Genomic DNA, 18,151 nt, shown 5'->3' on the forward strand with positions numbered 1-18,151 from the left:
TTGTTTTTATTATATTCTGAGTAATATATGTAATGAAAATACAATTCGTGATGCTACGACTATATCTAAACCCAAAATGCGATGAGTTAAATATCTCGTTAACACCACTTGTAAGTTATATTCCGTAAACATTATTTAACATACCAGAACTTTTGTGTTTATTCAAATTTGAAAGAGTGTTCAGAATTTCGGTAATTGTGAACGGGCAATCAAATTCATCCACATTTTATGTTTTATTGAATGACTTGAAATGTAGAGAATTCGATATTTCATGAAAGTGATCGTTTACAATGTTTTTGTTCTTTGCAAGTTACATCAAACCAGAGTGATTTTCTGGTGTTATTTTTACGTGAAGGGTTAACACTAACTTACCGAGTTTCCGCAAAACACCATGCGCGAGGGTTGGGATGAACATATCTAACACGAGCGGTTATGGTAGATACTTTTTCTCCCACCTCAGTTAAACAAAATGAAGTAAAAATGTATTTTTTGCTGTAACTCTTATGTGCGTATTGAAACTAAATGCGTGTGGATATGTGATAATTCGTGGTTGGCATGGATATGCGAGCAGTGATTCAGATTATGTTAATAGTCAAATCGGTCTTTAAATATGTCTGAGGAGAGTGCAGCATTATTTCTTGAATGGTGCGTAAAAGCTGTTTTATGGTGCCATTTGAAGCGAGAAATAATTAATTAGCATTCTAAATATTGCCACAAGACAAGGTTTCCATGATGCTACAGACGACGGTCTTAACAAGGAAGGTAATTGTGTGATGAAAATAAAAAGGGAGTTCAATATGGGTACTAACTTTATCTTTGCCCGAGGGCAAGATAAGAATTTCTAGCATGACCAAATTTTTGGATCTACTTATCTGAGGTTGGAGAAAGATATATCAGAAGGTCAATAAAAGCAATCATCAAAAGTTTTATCCTCATCATCGGTCATGCAATGGATTATAGGTAAAGTCATCATACAAATATTTATTACCGTCTAGAGAATGCCGTGAATCAGCAGGAGCACAATCTTCCCAAATAAACTAAGTTCAAATTTGTATCAGTATTAATAGTTTTACAATTTATCGTAAAATCAATAGGGCAATGATCAGAAAATTCAGTTATGTCAAGTTCTTTGAAGTTTCTAAACAAGTAAATTAATTGTAATTAAAATGACGTAGTCAACTACGCCAGCAGCACATTTGTTTCTAATTAAGTTGAGAGCGGCTATGCTATTCGAGCAGTGTATATGTCAGCAATGTGATGTTTCCGTGCTGCTCATTGTGTATTCCTTCCTTGAGAGCAACTATGCTATTCAGGCAGTGTATGTGTCAGCAATGTGATGTTTCCGTGCTGCTCATTGATAATTCCTGCCTTAAGAGCAACTATGCTATTCAGGCAGTGTATGTATCAGCAATGTGATGTTTCCATGCTGCTCATTGATTTTCCTGCCTTGATTGCGGCTATGCGATTCGGGCAGTGTATGTGATAGCAATGTGATGTTTCCATGCTACTCATTGATTTTCCTGTCTTGATAGCGGCTATGCTAATCGGGCAGTGTATGTGTTAGCAATGTGGTGTTTTCATGCTGCTCATTGTTTTTCCAGCATTAAAAGCGGCTATGCTATTCCGGCAGTGTACATGTCAGCAATGTGATGTGATGTTTCCGTGCTGCTCATTGTTTTTCCTGCCTTGAGAGCGGCTATGCTATTCGGGCAGTGTATGTGTCTGCAATGTGATGTTTCCGTGCTACTCATTGTTTTTCCTGCCTTGAGAGCAACTATGCTATTCGGGCAGTGTATGTATCAGTAATGTGATGTTTCCATGCTGCTCATTGTTTTTCCTGCCTTGAGAGCGACTATGCTATTCGGGCAGTGTATGTGTCAGTAATGTGATGTTTCCGTGCTGCTCATTGTTTTTCCTGCCTTGAGAGCGAATATGCTATACGGGCAGTGTATGTGTCAGCAATGTGAAGTTTCCGTGCTGCTCATTATTTATTCCTGCCTTGAGAGCGGCTATGCTATTCGAGTAGTGTATGTTTAAGCAATGTGATGTTTCCGTGCTGCTCATTGGTTTTCCTGCCTTGAGAGCGAATATGCTATTAGGGCAGTGTATGTGTCAGCAATGTGATGTTTCCGTGCTGCTCATTGTTTTTCATGCCCTGAGATTGTTTTTCCTGCCATGAGAGCGGCTATGCCATTCGGCAGTGTATGTGTCAGCAATGTGATTTATACATGCTGCTCATTGTTTATTCTTGCCCTGAGAGCGGCTATGTTACTCGGCAGTGTATGTGCTAGCAATGGGATGTTTCCATGCTGCTCATTGATAATTCCTGCCTTGAGAGCAACTATGCTATTTGGGCAGTGTATGTGTCAGCAATGTGATGTTTCCGTGCTGCTAATTGATAATTCCTGCGTTGAGAGCAACTATGCTATTCGGACAGTGTATGTGTTAGAAATGTGATGTTTCCGTGCTGCTCATTGTTTTTCCTGCCCTGAGATTGTTTTTCCTGCCTTGTGAGTGGCTTTGCTATTCGGCAGTGTATGTGTCAGCCATGTGATATTTCCATGCTGCTCATTGTTTTTCCTGCCTTGAGAGCGGCTATGCCATTCGGGCAGTGTATGTGTCAGCAATGTGAGGTTTACATGCTGCTCATTGTTTATTCTTGCCCTGAGAGCGGCTATGCTATTCAGCAGTGTATGTGTCAGCAATGTGAGGTTTACATGCTGCTCATTGTATATTCTTGCCCTGAGAGCGGCTATGCTATTCGGCAGTGTATGTGCTAGCAATGTGATGTTTCCATGCTGCTCATTTATAATTCCTGCCTTGAGAGACACTATGCGATTCGGGAAGTGCATGTGTCAGCAATGTGATGTGTCCATGCTGCTCATTGATAATTCCTGCCTTGAGAGCGACTATGCCATTCAGACAGTGTATATGTTAGCAATGTGATGTTTCCATGCTGCTCATTGATAATTCCTGCCTTGAGAGCAACTATGCTATTCGAGCAGTGTATGTGTCAGCAATGTGATGTTTCCATGCTGCTCATTGATAATTCCTGCCTTGAGAGCAACTATGCGATTCGGGCAGTGTATGTGTCAGCAATGTGATGTTTCCATGCTGCTTATTGATTATTCCTGTCTTGGGAGTGGCTATGCTTTTTGGGCAGTGAGTGCTATATGTCAAAGATGGTGATAGTGTGAAGCGGATGTTTTAGATACCTTTCTGTACCCGTAGACATTATTTTCCCGGCTTTGAAGGGCCCTTTCTTTTTCATTTATCGTTTTTATTGTGGTTGGTCCTTTGCCTACTGACAAACTTATTTATGGTGCACTTCCCTATTTCTAAAAGTGTTTATAGATTGGTTGCTGTAGTACACCAAATTCACATGTTTCATTTAACGTGCTATTGTTTATTTATCGCATATACATTAAGTAATTTTGGCAATTTGCAGTTGAGGCCGAAGCGGTCAGCGCCATCGACCATGGCATCATGTTCTGGCTGCCATGCCAAGTCGGCCAGCAAGTCGGTCAGTAGTACGAGCGGCTGTCCGGTTTAGGTGCCCCCTCATAAGAAACCGAGACCTCAGACTGGTTTCCACAAGTAAGCCCTAGGTCGCAGGCACGCCGGCACTGCGGGAAGTGGTCGGAACAGTGTTTCGAATAACGATCACGTTGAGCAACAGGAAGGTAGTCTTCATGTGCAAATTGATTTTGATTTACCTGCTGTCCACCCCATACCACCAACCAATTTGGTGTCCGTGTCCCATGATGACAGTGACTCCGAATCTGCTAGTGAACCCTCTTTTGAGGAGGACTTCACTTTGGATGGTCCTATAGCCCAACACACACATGGCATTACTGAGGGTAATGGCATCCAGTCTGTAGAACGATTTCTACCCCAATGCTGTACAGGTCAAGAAATCCATCCAGCGAAAGATTGTGCAAAACAAATTCGTAGACTTTGCATTGATATTGCCGCTGCAACAAGTGGACTCTAACAGTAAATTTACTTTACAATTTGGTCGCTTATCACAAGTAAGTCTTGTGCCATCTCGTAGACATAAGGACCTTGCCATAAACATGGCGGTTGGGTTTTCAACAATAGAGGGATGGAAACCGGATACCAAATCGGTATCCGGATATTCGTATCAAGTATTCGAATACTATCCGGATACTCGTATCAAATTGTTTTCATAATAAGTAAATTTCCTATTGTATGTCACCCACCTTCTGTTATTTGACATAATTGTCCACTTAATTTATAATTCGTCATATGGCAATTTCACTTTTTCATTCATTCTTCCTCAGTCTTAATAATTTATAATGTTATAATCAAAGCTAAACAACTCATTTTACGTCATAAAACTCATGAAGAATACCACATAAACACCTCGCGAATTTGATAGTCATTTCGGCCGAGGTGGTTGCTTGGTTACTGCCACGCGCTTTCGAGTTTGTTATTTATCAGCAGGCTTCATGTTAAATGACGCTTTGATTATTTGATAGTCGATTGTAATTTGAATGTGAAAAGTCCGTTCTTATTCCATGTACAAAGATTATATTTTTAGGCTTTGTATTGTGTTCAGTCTCAATGACAGTTGAGAGGTAATTTTGATAGCTTTATGAACGTGCCGAGAAGCATAGACCTAAATTCTTTACAGTGGTGGATATATAATGTTGAAAATGTTATAAAAACATCGGATCAAAAAGTCCAGAAATTGTTATCTATACAGACGTTTCTATACAAATCGTATGGCGCATACAATGTAACAACTGGTTCTAAAACGTGAGGATATTGGAGTCCAGTTGATCAAACATTTCACATAAATGTTTTAGAATTAAAACCTTGCGAGATAGGACTCATAACTTTATGTAAAACCGTTACAAATAAACATATTTGCCTGTATACAGATAATACAAGTTGTGCGTATATTAATAAGTATGGGGGGTAATTTGAATCATTAGATATTATTGCAAGAAGAATATGGTTTTGATGCATTGACAGAAAGATTCAATTATCAGTTACCCACATAGCGGGCACGGAAAATAAAACAGCAGACAAACTCAGTAGATCCACTAATGATGATATTGAATGGTCATTGGACAAAAGGGTCTTCAATAAATTGAAATTACATTTCCCATTAGATGGAGAAAGATTTATTTGCTTCAGGTTTGAACACCAAACTGTAGAAATTTGTATCAAGACATCCTGAACCAAAGGCATTTGCTGTAGACGCATCAACTTTACAATGGTCAGGGTATTTGTTTTATATATTCCCTTCTTTCAGTCTACTGTCGAGGATTCTCCAAAAGGTGGAAGAAGACAAAACGCAGGCAATCCTTGTCGGGCCAATTTGGCCAACGCAAAGTTGGTGGCCAGATCAAACGAAGATATGTAAAAAGTGTTTTCTCCCACCTCAGATAAGTATATCCAATAATTTAACCATGCTAGATATTCTTATCTTGCCCACGGGCAAAGATAAAATGCCCGTATGGAACTTCTTTTACCACATTGTAATTACCTCCCTTGTTGTCGTCAGTAGCATCAAGGAAATCTTGTCTTATGGTAATATTTAGAACGCTAATTATTTCTCGCTTCAATTGTCACCATAAAACAGTTTTCAGGCACCATTCAACAAATAATGCTTTATTCTCCTTAGAACTATTGAAAAAGACCGATTTGACTATTAAAATTAACTGGATAACTGCGCGTATATCCATGACAACCACGTGCTATCGCATATCCATACGCAATTATTTTCACTAAGCAAAAAGAGTTCCAGCAAAAAAATACATTTTTACTTAATTTTGTTTAACTGAGGTGGGAGAAAAAGCATCTACCATAGCCGCTCGTATAAGATAGGTTCATTCCGACCCGAGCGTAGGGTGTTTTGCGGAAACGAGGTTTACCGAGTTTCCGCAAAACACCCTACGCTCGGGTCGGAATGAACCTATCTTACACTCTCGGCCATGGAAGATACTTATAATCTGATCTTCTATTAGCAATCTTATATCACTGGTTTTCAGACATGTTTGTCAAAACGGTCAAGATATGTAAAAATGTTTTCTGATTTTTTTATCAGCAATCTTATATCACTGGTTTTCAGACATTTTTTGTCAAAACGGTCAGTCTGTTAGAATGCAGCTTTAAATTTCAGCACTGTATTTACAATGATGAACAATCTTAGTTATGAAAATTTTAATACATAGCAGCAGATGTATTAAATCATTCAAGTCTTGAAAGATTAAGTAAGGTTTTGCCGGACATAAGTCTCTTGTTTCTGGCAAATTGCATGTGTACCAAGTTTCATTTAAATATCAAGGCTGTTAAATGTTGAGATGGCTAGACGAGTTTGTAGTCGAGCTAGGAACTTAAAAATGGTGATAATTAATCTGAGAAGTAACTTGAAGTGTATATGCTTGAATTGTGAATTTGAGGACTTACAAATGGATAATTTTTGACATTTGTTGTTTTCTATGTAAGTACTAACAAATTGTATACTGCAGTACTTTAAAAGGAACAAATACATATTATACATATTATAAATGAATACATATGGAGCACTCTACGCCTACGTCAACGCCTGTTGGCTCCCCAGCAAACACATGACGTTGGATCAACATCGGATATAGGTTGGATTTAGGTCGCGACGTCGGCGACTTAAATACAACGTTGTATCAACGTCAAAATCACGATGTCAGTCCGACGTCGCAATTAGACATCGAACCGACGTTGTGATTTGGTTATTGTTTGTAATAAGTTGTATTTTTCAAGTTAATACATGATATACACATGATGTAACAAGAAGTTGCTCGAAAATCGTGATACTGCTGCAAATAAATATTAAAATTCGATCATGTTATTATGCAAGTTGCTTCCCTTGTCTGTGCCCTTGGTTTCTGTAATTGGAATTTCCGCATTGTGTCGCATGTTTATAGACTTTTTTCTTCTTTTTTTGTTGTTGTTTAAATTCATCTTGTTAAACAAAAATTAGCATAAATAATTATATCGATAGCTTCTAATCATGTCATTTAGATAATTCCGAAAAAAATGCATGTTTAATTCATTATCTTAAAATAGACGCGCGCAATTTTGAACCCATTTCGATCCGCCATATTGCTTATGAGGTGTACGAATATTGAAGAGAGAGAAAGAGTCAAATACTCCCCTAAAGACTCGACGGATCATATTATAAATAATACAACAAGGTTAGTTGATACAATGCATGATGGACGGTTTATAGCAATAATTTTCTGGTGTTTTACAAGGTTGTTTCAATGAAATGTTAGCATACATGTAATTCAACCCCATTCGCCCTCAATTGACATCGCGCCGATTTGTACTTTCTTGTATGAGAAAACAATGTTAATTGTTCTCTTGAATAATGTCTGTAAATACTAGCAGTTTTTGTGTAATTTTCATCTTTGATCAGGGTCCGAAAGGCCCATGTTATTTACAATTGTTTTTGTTAAATTTAATGTCATCCAGCAAAATTATATATATTGTTATCAATTTTATATTATTATGTACCCCTTTTCAAGACAGGTTTATGACGGATGATGTAATGCCTAGCTTTACCGTGAAGGGGAAAAGGAGAAAATGACTTTCCAAAAGCAGTTTTTCAAGGTGTTCAAGGTAGTACTTGCCAAGTCAAATCTGCTTCTTGACAGTAATCATTTAATTATGTTATTATTAAAGTGAGTACCAGGTATAGTCTTGTGGATTCACCTCTTATAAAAATACCACTAGTGCCCGCTCAAGGAAAACAAAGCAATAATTCACTGGAATTGATTTCATACGCGATAGCTTTGATCACAGATTCCAGTAACTGAAATAAGTAAAACAATTAAAAGATAATGAAAAAATACAGCAAATATTGTACCAAAACTGGGGAAATTTTGTTGTGTGGAATTTGATATCAAAACTTTATTCTCAGCAGTTTCAAGTCAATATACTTTTTTGACAAGATTGTTATGTATTTCAGCAAGTGTCACTGTGTTTACTGCTACTGAACATGAGGTTGATGGGGCAATTGGATCCTGTCTGAAGTACGCTCCAGACAGACAAGGAGGTGGAGGACGACGAACTATTTACACAAGTTAATGAACATACATCTCTAAATTTATAAATTAACAATGTGTCATTTTAATAATTTAATGTGCCTTTATCATTCAATACTTTTAGTGTCTGTACAGATTTGTTGTGGAAATAAAACTTGTACATCCTCTGAGTTGTTTGTTAATGAATGTAGGTGAATGCTGCGGTAATTCCTAATGACCTGTTACCTGTGTGGTATGCATATTTATGCTATGGATTTTGGTCGTTATCACGACATTGTTTCAACGTAGTAACTCCGACATTGTTTCAACGTCGTAACTCCGACGTTGTTTCAACGTCGTGATTTCGACGTCTAAAAAACTTTCATTTTCAACAACAATAATAATAATAATAATAATAATAATAATAATAATAATAATAACTTTATTTAAAGAAGGTAACACATTAAGACATAGGCATCATACTATAAACAAACATAACACACGACTTATTTACAATGTGGCCTTCTGAAAGAAACATACACACGCACACACACATAAATGCTTAAATGCAACCAATATACAACGTTTATCCAACGTCAGTTTCTGACGTTGTTACAACGTCTTTCCAACGTCAATTGTTTGCTGGGTCAGGGCCGGCCGCCAAACGTAATTTTTCACTTTCTCATTCGGAAATGGACATGCCAACTGACCATAAAATGTCGAGGCCACATGAGTCTATTGACATTTTGAACATTCCAGAGCATTCCAGTGACACATCCGCTGACGTCAGTCCTTCCAAAAAACTTTCTCAGCATGACATTACTGTCATATCAATTCATCTAAAGGCTCTTGTTCTTGTTGAAATTCAGAGTTCTATTACAACTGCAGTCGAATCTGCGGTTGAATCCCTTATTCCATAGGTAGTAAGTAATATTAATCAAAATCTTATCAAGGAACTTGATACCATTAAGTCGGAAAACAACTTGCTGAAAGCACGGGTCTCAGAACTCGAGTCAAGAGACCACTCCGAGCAATATAGCAGGAGAAACAGTCGTTGTGGAAGTCACTGACGATATAGCACTGTCTATGGTATCGGACTTGGGAGGCTCAATCTCTTTAGACGAGATCGACAGGTCTCATAGGGTTGGGAAACGGTATGTACCTGGGTCCTCGCAGGGGTCTGATCGGTCTGCTCGGAAGAGTAGACCACGCGACATCATAGTCGAATGCACGTCTTACCGCTCGCGCCAGAAACTCTTTAATATTCGAGCACATGCAAAGGGGAAGGAACTATACAACAGAGTCGTTCTTAATGAGGATCTGTCTATAGCGCGAAGCAACGTGTTCTTTAAAGCTAGGCTCCTCACACGCAAATGTCTAATCCAAAGTGAATGGACTTTTGACGGCACTATTTTGCTGCGAGATAATGACAAGAACGTCCACAGAGTCACGAAAGCGAACGAACTTGTCAAGTTTGAGAACTCGACAGTTCTTCACCCAATACCCCAACCACAGTCGTACGCATCTGTTCTTACGGCGGGCTCTCAGTGACTAACCATCTCTAGTGTTACGTTTTATTTTATCTGAAGTATATTTACATACATTGCATAAAGTTTACCATGTACATTAACATCGATAAACACTACTAACGGTATTTACTGTTAAGCTGTAAGACTGTCATAGGTCATGAATTAGCACAGGTTACGTGTAACGGGTAGTAAAGGGGGTACCAATTTTTAATTTGTTACCGTTCCGTTTAAGTAAGGTTGTGCTGGTTTGATTCAAGGAGTAAATGGGATTATTCAGGTATTATTTTATAACCATTGTCAGTATTAACTTTTCATCGTCGTTGATACATTGAGGTTTGTATTATTTTATGTTGTTTGTTGCGATAACACCACTCTTCGATACGATGCACGATGAGTTGAGCTAGTATGCAAGGCCAATAGAATATTCTGCGGTAAGTGTTTTACTCGTACAAGGACTTCACGTCACACAATGTGCAGTTGTGTTTGGAACCGGCCAATTCCTCTCACTAGACTGTGACTGGTGGATACCTGGAAATCCATAAGTCAAGGTATGTATACCGATAGTCTTAATGTACATCCAGACACGCAGAAATGGTCTCAGGGATCAAAGTATATTCTGTAAGTATGTCCTAAAGTCGATGTAGGGACAACATCTGTTAAGAGGGGGGAGAGTGTAACGGGTAGTAAAGGGGGTACCAATTTTTAATTTGTTACCGTTCCGTTATTTAGGTACGCGGAGCTCTCTTGGGGGAGGTAAATTTTGTATGAAAAGTAACTTCCGCCGTGGTGCGAGATAAAACCGCCAAACCTAAAACTATAGTCTTTTCCTCTCTTTTTAGGTAAGTTGTGGCCCAATTATTAGTGTAAATCAAGAGTGTGTTGTTTCTTTTGTTCATGTAATATATTGATTTAGAATTACATTACCAAATATTGAATCTCTGATCGCTTGTTTTACTGTGTCATATATTTCCGCGACCTGTATACGGGTACATTGACTTTAAACGAATCATTATTTTTCGGTTAAGAATGGTCACCCATGATTGGTTTAATGAGGGAATTGTTTGTTTAATTAGTGTTTGTATGAAGATGAGTTCTCAAAATTGTAGTTGTCAAGTTATACATTTTTGTAGAATGTGGAATGTTCAATTTTGGTTATTGATCTTTATAACACCGTCTTTATGTAATGATGTGTTACTTTGATATCTTAAAACGTAAACAGAAAGTGCCATATATGTGTCTTATGTGCCATATATGTGTCTTTTAGAAATTCTATGGAAGCCCGTAAGGACCATATATTGTTATTACTATATAACATTTAAAGTAAAGCGATACAATTCGTCCAAACTAATTTGAGTTTGTTCTAGTTATTTTTGAGATTGTTTCGAATTAACTAGTCTTCAGGTTGTCAATTTTTGAGATTGTTTCGAATTAACTAGTCTTCAGGTTACCATTATGTAAGTGCTAATGGAACAAACTATTTTATTATAGTATGTGTGTTATTGTTGTTGTAAAATTTTGTATGGAAAGTAACTTCCGCCGTGGTGCGAGATAAAACCGCCAAACCTAAAACTAGTCTTTTCGTTTTTTTATTTTGGGGCTCGTCCGGGATCTCTTACACTTTCTAAAGCTGAAGTATCATCATGGATGACGAAACAGTGGCAGCATTGGTAGAAGTACGAACAAAATTGTTGACAGCTTCAATTGAGGACTTGTTAGTTCTGGCGAAGACTCAGCTACCATCGTTAAAATTGGAGGGGGTAACAAGGCCAGCACTAATAATGGCATTGGAAGAGTACTTGGGCAATGTGCTAAAGGAAGAAACGTAAACAAAGATATTAAGAGAACTGTCAGACAAGGTGAACAGTCACGACGTTAAACCAGTTCTAACAACAGCTGTAAGCAAAGTGAAGGGTCCTGAGCTGCAAGATACCATAAAGACGCAGTTCAGACGAGACTTTAAGATAAGCGGGAACATTGGGGAGGGTCCAACCTGCATCGGTTATACAAGTTTTCAAAGACAGTTGGAAAGTGGAAGCCATCATGGTTACAGTGACCGTGACCTGATAGATGGTGTGATCAGGGCTATACAAGCAGGGTCCAAGCTTCGGGGTTACTTAGAGGGTCGAGATGACCTGCCACTTCCAAAACTACAGTCAATTATCAGAGCCTTTTACAAAGAAAAGAGATCAACAGAACTATTTAGGGCCCTAGAACTTCGACAGAAAATAAACTTTGCGTCCAAAGAATCCAAAACCTCGCATTATAATAAAGACTTAGTAGAACACCAGTTTAGACACAGTGTGTCCACTGGAATAAGGGATGACGAAATTCGCGGGGAAGCCCATGTGTTGTTCCAAAATTACAAACAAGACGAAGATCTGATTCTGGGTTTAAACGAGATTGTTAGTCGAAAAAAACGAGAGAGAGAGGCGAAGTTGAAGACTGTTAAAGTGGCTCAAGTGACAGAACATGAGACAACCGTACTGAACGAACTTAAGTTATTGAGAATAGAGGTAAATGAGCTCAAAGCTAGGCAAACCTCTAGTGAAATAGAAGTTTTGGCTACGCCGAGTGAGAAAAAAAGAAAACGGACATGTGATAGTTGTTTGAAGACAGTCCAAACTAGATGTCGAGACTGCTGGAAGTGTGGTGGAACAGATCATTTCATGTACAAGTGTTTAGGAAACGGAAACCGGTCACTGCAGGGAAAGAAGGGACAGTGACCAGCTAAACTCTACAAAGACCTTCTACATGTGCGCACTGCAAAAAAATCAACATCACTAACTAAACTTTGTATTGGGTGTCGTGCTGTTACATATTGTTCGGACAAGTGCCAGAAAAGACATTGGCATTCCCATAAGACATTATGTAATACTATTATGGAAGTTGAAGCACATTTTAAGACTAAGACAAATTACATTAACGAGGTAGATAATTTGACTGTTTATGAAATTACACCAAAGACAAAATCAAAGCTAGCTAAATTGGTAGGGCAAAAATGTATTGTTTACGAGTTAATTGAAGATGTAGATGAATGTGTTTGTTGGGATACTGGGGCGCAAGTAAGTTTAATTAGCTAAGAGTGGGTGCAGTCGCGTTCTCTTAAGAGTAGGGTAAAACCGATTGACAAGCTTTTTGATCAAAATCTGGTAAATAAATCAGTGAGTGGTGAGGAATTAAATTACCTGGGCTGGGTTGACATTGAGGTAAAGCCAAAACAAGGGGGTACATCAATTCAAGTTCCATTTTTGGTCACAACCATAGCATTAGAACATCCTATTTTAGGGTATAATGTGATAAAACATATGCAAGATGATGTTAAACTAATTTTGTAGGGATATGATCACCATATTGTTGAGTCTGTTATCGATGCTTTGTTAAATGATCAGTCTGGGGACATTGCCAATGTGAAGATCGGCAAACAGAGTGTAAGTATTCCTGCTGGGGCAACTGTGACAGTTAAAGGTATCGTCCATACAGGTACTGTACATAGTAACCATGTAGCATTGTTTGTACCAGTTGAAACAGGTAAGTGGGAAGAAGGACTTAATATCCATGAGACGGTGGTGTGCCTTGGTAAGGGTTCTACTAGTTTTGTTTAAATCCCAATAACAAATACCTCTGAGTCTGTTATTCATGTCCAAAGAGGCAGCTGTCTTGGTAATAAATATGCCAATATTTGTGAATTCAAGGGCAAAAACTCTGGTTGTACAATGTGCAGCAGGAAAAAAACAAGTGCACAACTTCATCGCTTAAACAAGATTCCCAAAAGGTTATTTGACTCTAGATGAAATAATTTGTAGTTTTGAGCTACACAATTCCAAATATGGAAATGTTTGCTTATTTAAGGGACATAAATCTGGATATACAAAGAGCAGCAGCAAACATTATTCAAGGGCCATAACTCCCCCTTTTCCATGAGCAGCTACAAAAGAAATAGCAGGTGCATAACTTAATCATCTACACAACATTTCCCTAAGGTTTCAGGACTCTATGTGAAATTATAGTGGAGTTTTGAATAACACAAGTTTGCATAGTACCTATGGACGGAATCACGGACGGACGGAATCTATATCCCCCGCCGTTGTTTTTTAGTATATTTTGTTTTTCTCGCAACCTGACTGGTACGTTGAATCTGACCAAAATTGTACACAACCACTGGTCAAGAGTGGGAATAAAGGAAATACAAGTTTTTTGATCGGTAACCTAAATATTCTTGGATATTTGAACATATTATCAAAAGATATTTATTGAAGTTATCCATATTGTGTGTAGTGTAGGCAAGATCATTGTCAAGGTTATTTTGGCTAAAAAAAGAAGGAAAAGGAGTCCTTGATTTACAACATCAATGGAATAGCAAGCCTTAAGTATTTTCGATAAAGTAATATGGTAATCTATCAATGCATAAGTAAGTTATAGCTTGGACACGAGCATGTGTACTCTGACCATTAAATGTCACGTTTTACCTTGACTTTTGAGGTATGGACCCGGGTCAAGGTCACTGCACATCGTCTCAATGAGGACAACATTTGTACCAAGTAATATGGTAATCCATCAATGCATAAGTAAGTTATAGCGCGGACATGAGCATGTGTACTCTGACCTTTAAATGTCTCGTGTGACCTTGACCTTTGAGGTATGGACCCGGGTCAAGGTCACTGCACATCGTCTCAATGAGGACAACATTTGTACCAAGTAATATGGTAATCCATCAATGCATAAGTAAGTTATAACGCGGACACTAGCATGTGTACTCTGACCTTTAAATGTCTCGTGTGACTTTGACCTTTGAGGTATGGACCCGGGTCAAGTTCACTGCACATCGTCTCAATGAGGACAACATTTGTACCAAGTAATATGGTAATCAATCAATGCATAAGTAAGTTATAGCCCGGACACGAAATGTTACGGACAGACAGACTGACGGACGGACGGACGGGACTGACTGACGGACGGACGACGGACAAAGACCGATCACAATAGCTCACCTTGAGCACTTCGTGCTCTGGTGATCTGAAAAGTACTAATCGTCTTCCGGTAGGGTCGTTAAATGGGGTCCTACGTGAAAGTGCTATACAATGATGCGCGTTAAAGAACCAGGGTAGCTCTAACCAGGGTTACAATCTGTCTGTGCACTATTTTCCAAAAAACCTAAAATGACTAACAATCTTAATATAGAGCACTCGCCGAATGGGCAAGGCTCGATTGCGAGTATAAAAAGATAAAACACACCACAACCAATGCAGTTACCAAACAGTAAACATCAAGAAATATTTGGTATTAAACAACATGAACTTTGAAGTTGCTTGTCTAAAATTTAACTATATTTACCGAAAAGCTCAGCTTTGACATATTGTATGGTTATTAGCTGACGAGTGGACCGGATTATTGTTGAAAGATACGATAGTTAGTTTAATGCCTTCACTTCTATGCTCTTGCTGGAAAGTTCAGTTATCCTGTGAGGCATAGTAAGTTGAAACTTCAACAATCTTTCAGAGAAATCTCTGCTTTTCCTGTTTGCGTATTTATAGCTTGCAGACGCAAAGAAAGTGAACATATTTTATGTATTTACCAAGAAAGCTCGGCTATCTGGTATTTCATAATTGATACGCATTTTAATTTTAAAAGTTACAACTCAGTGTTTTATTCACGAAAGCCCAGCGTCCTGAAAATATTATATAGTTTCATCTTTTGTCATTTAAGTTCTGTCATAAGTTTGATAAGATAGTGTACAGCCGCTCGGTAAACTCCACACACGTTATGTACAATACCAATGAAATGAAGCCCGAAACACAATTGTCTATTGAAACGCAATTTGTCAAATGTATACAGTCATACAATACCATTTTGTTTTAAATGGCACAAGGTATTCTATTTGGGTTTCCTGTTCATGTATATGTTTGAAACAACCGTGTGTACAATACGATACATATAAAGATTCATGCCAGTTAACAGGTAATTTGTGGTGGTGTATGACCAATTGTGGCATAGAAAAAATATGACATATTATAACAGAAGACGAATATTATAAACACACAATAACTAAAACATGGGTTACCTTCGTAAACAAAGAGTACCGTTCATTTGCATTACACGTTCCTCAAGGTTGGGTATAAAAGACTGGCCGGACCGCACTAATTCCGGACCATCGGAAATTTCCGTACCGGTCCGGAAATCGTTCGGAAGTCCTTAGAAATGCGAATGGGTATAAAAGAATGGCCGGACCGGACCAAAATCACATTTTAGTATGTGTTTTGACTATTTGAAATAAGCTTATTAAGCTTAAGAAGTCTCGAGCAATTGGGGCCAGATTATTAATCCCAGTAAATTTTGTATTTATTGCCTCTTGAAGGTATGGTTACCGGATAAAGATCGATGGTTTTGTAGGCGTATTGTATTGATATTTATGACTTATCTTCATGCCTGTCTAGTGATAATGTTTTGCCAAGTGCAAAGTGATACGAATTGCCAATTAAAAATTATCTTATGTGTCTTTGAAATTACACGAAAGGCAAATTACATAAATAAAAAAGTATATGAATATAATTGTGTATAATTATAAAGCATTGCAATATGCATTTTCAATCAATGTTATACTATTAACATACACATGTACATGCTGTTTAAGTTTACAAACATGCAATGAAAAATACAACCATTATAAAATATTTTATGTTGATAATAACATAAATGAAGTTATAATTAGTAATAAATAGTTAAACTTGAAAATGTTCTTACCATGACCTTTTATTTATCCAAGTTAGCATTGTAATGTTCCCGGAATCCGGAAAATAAACATTTCTGTTTTAGTGAAAAATTTGGGGGTTTTACGAGTTCCGCTGTTATCGCTATTTTTTTAAAGATGATTTTGTGAATTAAATATTAAAGTCATAGTTTTAGTATAAAATGTCTAAGCTTAGCTGGTAAATCATAAACTGATACGAAAGAAGTTATTATAGTTTGTGATAGGTTTCAATGTTGTACCATGGAGGATCACGTGATCAAAATAGACCAGCAACATTATTTTTGTAAAATAAAACTATGTTTGATAAAAAAAACTTTTATAAACAAATTATTGTATAAACTGATTAAAGAAAAGGGAAACATCGAGATACCAATGAAACGTTTGTTTTATATCGTTGTTACATGTTAAATTTTGGGCACATTAAATGGTTATTTAATAACTTGTCCTAAAACCCGTTGGCTACGTTTGTTTTCTTGGTTAAGGAACCTTAGGAACCGATTCATTAAAGCTCAGGAAAAACGTTTCGTATGATGTTTTTCTTATTTAAAATAATCCGATTTTTAATAAATGTGTAAACTTGAAAAATCAGTGCCAATCATTACATATAACACTATCAATGATATTATGTCGAAAATGTACGTAACCCAACATTTATATAGGCTCACACGTTAACCGAATCTCGGAGTGGCAATTAAATTGTATCTTGTTTCTTATATATTTGTGATAAAATTGAAGGTAAATCTAATTGTTTTCAAGTGATACTTACTCAAAAAGAGATGTAAAAATATCAACAACACATATTGTTTAGCCTTTTATTATGAATATACATTATGATCCAGTGGCGGGTCGCTCATCCGCCCCTACCAAACTCGGTTTCCGATCAATATATGAAAAACACTTAGACATTGAGACCTCGAACTTGCTAGAGACCCCTCAAACATGACAAGTACCTTATATATTGTTATGTCAGATGGGCAGGTCAATGTTACTGTTCTATAAACAGCGAAAGGCATAGGAATAGTTAGTTTGATTTATACACTTTCTTTTTTCTTTCAACATGATCGGTATTTACAACAATGTTATAGCGTATACAATCAAAGCGCGAAGCGCTGAAAGACTATCTGCGGGCAAATATGTGAGAGTTGCAAATTTTAGTTGAACTATGGGAATGGTTGAAGGCCACATAAATAAAAGTGAATAATGTGCCGAGAGCGCTTGTGCCCACACTTGGCAAGGAAACAAACATATCTATATCTTTATGGGGTTTTGTGTCATTTTGTTTTTGTAAATGTCACTTCAATCATCGTAATCCCCCATCCCCATGTATTTAGTGTTACAATGCATGTCCCATTTCAATCGTTTCTAACGGGTTTTCGTTGCTTTGATTAGATATCATACGATAGGAAAATACAATACATCATATATATATATCATTTCCTTTTATTAACATACACGTTTTGTTTAGGGAAAATCATTTTTTTACAAACATCTTCAGCAATAATTCCATTCAAAATGCACAGCTTATCACTTATGTCGACGTATCCCCATGTATTTAAAGTTACACTAAATGCTCTTTTCAATCGCGTCTAAAGGTTTTTCGGTGCTTTGATTAGATAGCATACGTTAGACAAGTTTTATGAACCTACACGTTTTAATTCTTTAAGGAAAATGATTCTATTTTTACGAGCAACTTTAGCAATAATACCTTTTAAAATGCAGAGCTTATCAGATGGTCGTTTTCCCGCGGTGAGGACAAACATGTAGTCAGTTAATGTAGTTGAAACTATTTTAAGATTATCGAACTTGTCTGTTTTATGAATGAGAATATGATTGTGCTTTTT

At 37.3% G+C, this 18,151-nt stretch overlaps 1 long non-coding RNA gene across 2 annotated transcripts; it reads left to right on the plus strand.

Annotated features, from left to right (window-relative positions):
• Nucleotides 1–7,116: 7,116 nt before the first annotated feature.
• LOC128213368 (uncharacterized) lies at nt 7,117–8,154 on the plus strand. 2 transcript variants are annotated; one of them, XR_008257719.1, is made up of 3 exons: nt 7,117–7,205; nt 7,539–7,632; nt 7,982–8,154. It is a non-coding gene; the product is annotated as an uncharacterized LOC128213368 (long non-coding RNA). The 2 variants fall into 2 exon arrangements; XR_008257718.1 differs by lacking the exon at nt 7,117–7,205 and adding an exon at nt 7,256–7,281 and having other exon boundaries at nt 7,543–7,632.
• The last annotated feature ends 9,997 nt before the right edge of the window (nt 8,155–18,151 follow it).

Source organism: Mya arenaria, chromosome 13, assembly GCF_026914265.1.
Source record: "Mya arenaria isolate MELC-2E11 chromosome 13, ASM2691426v1".
NCBI lineage: Eukaryota > Metazoa > Mollusca > Bivalvia > Myida > Myidae > Mya > Mya arenaria.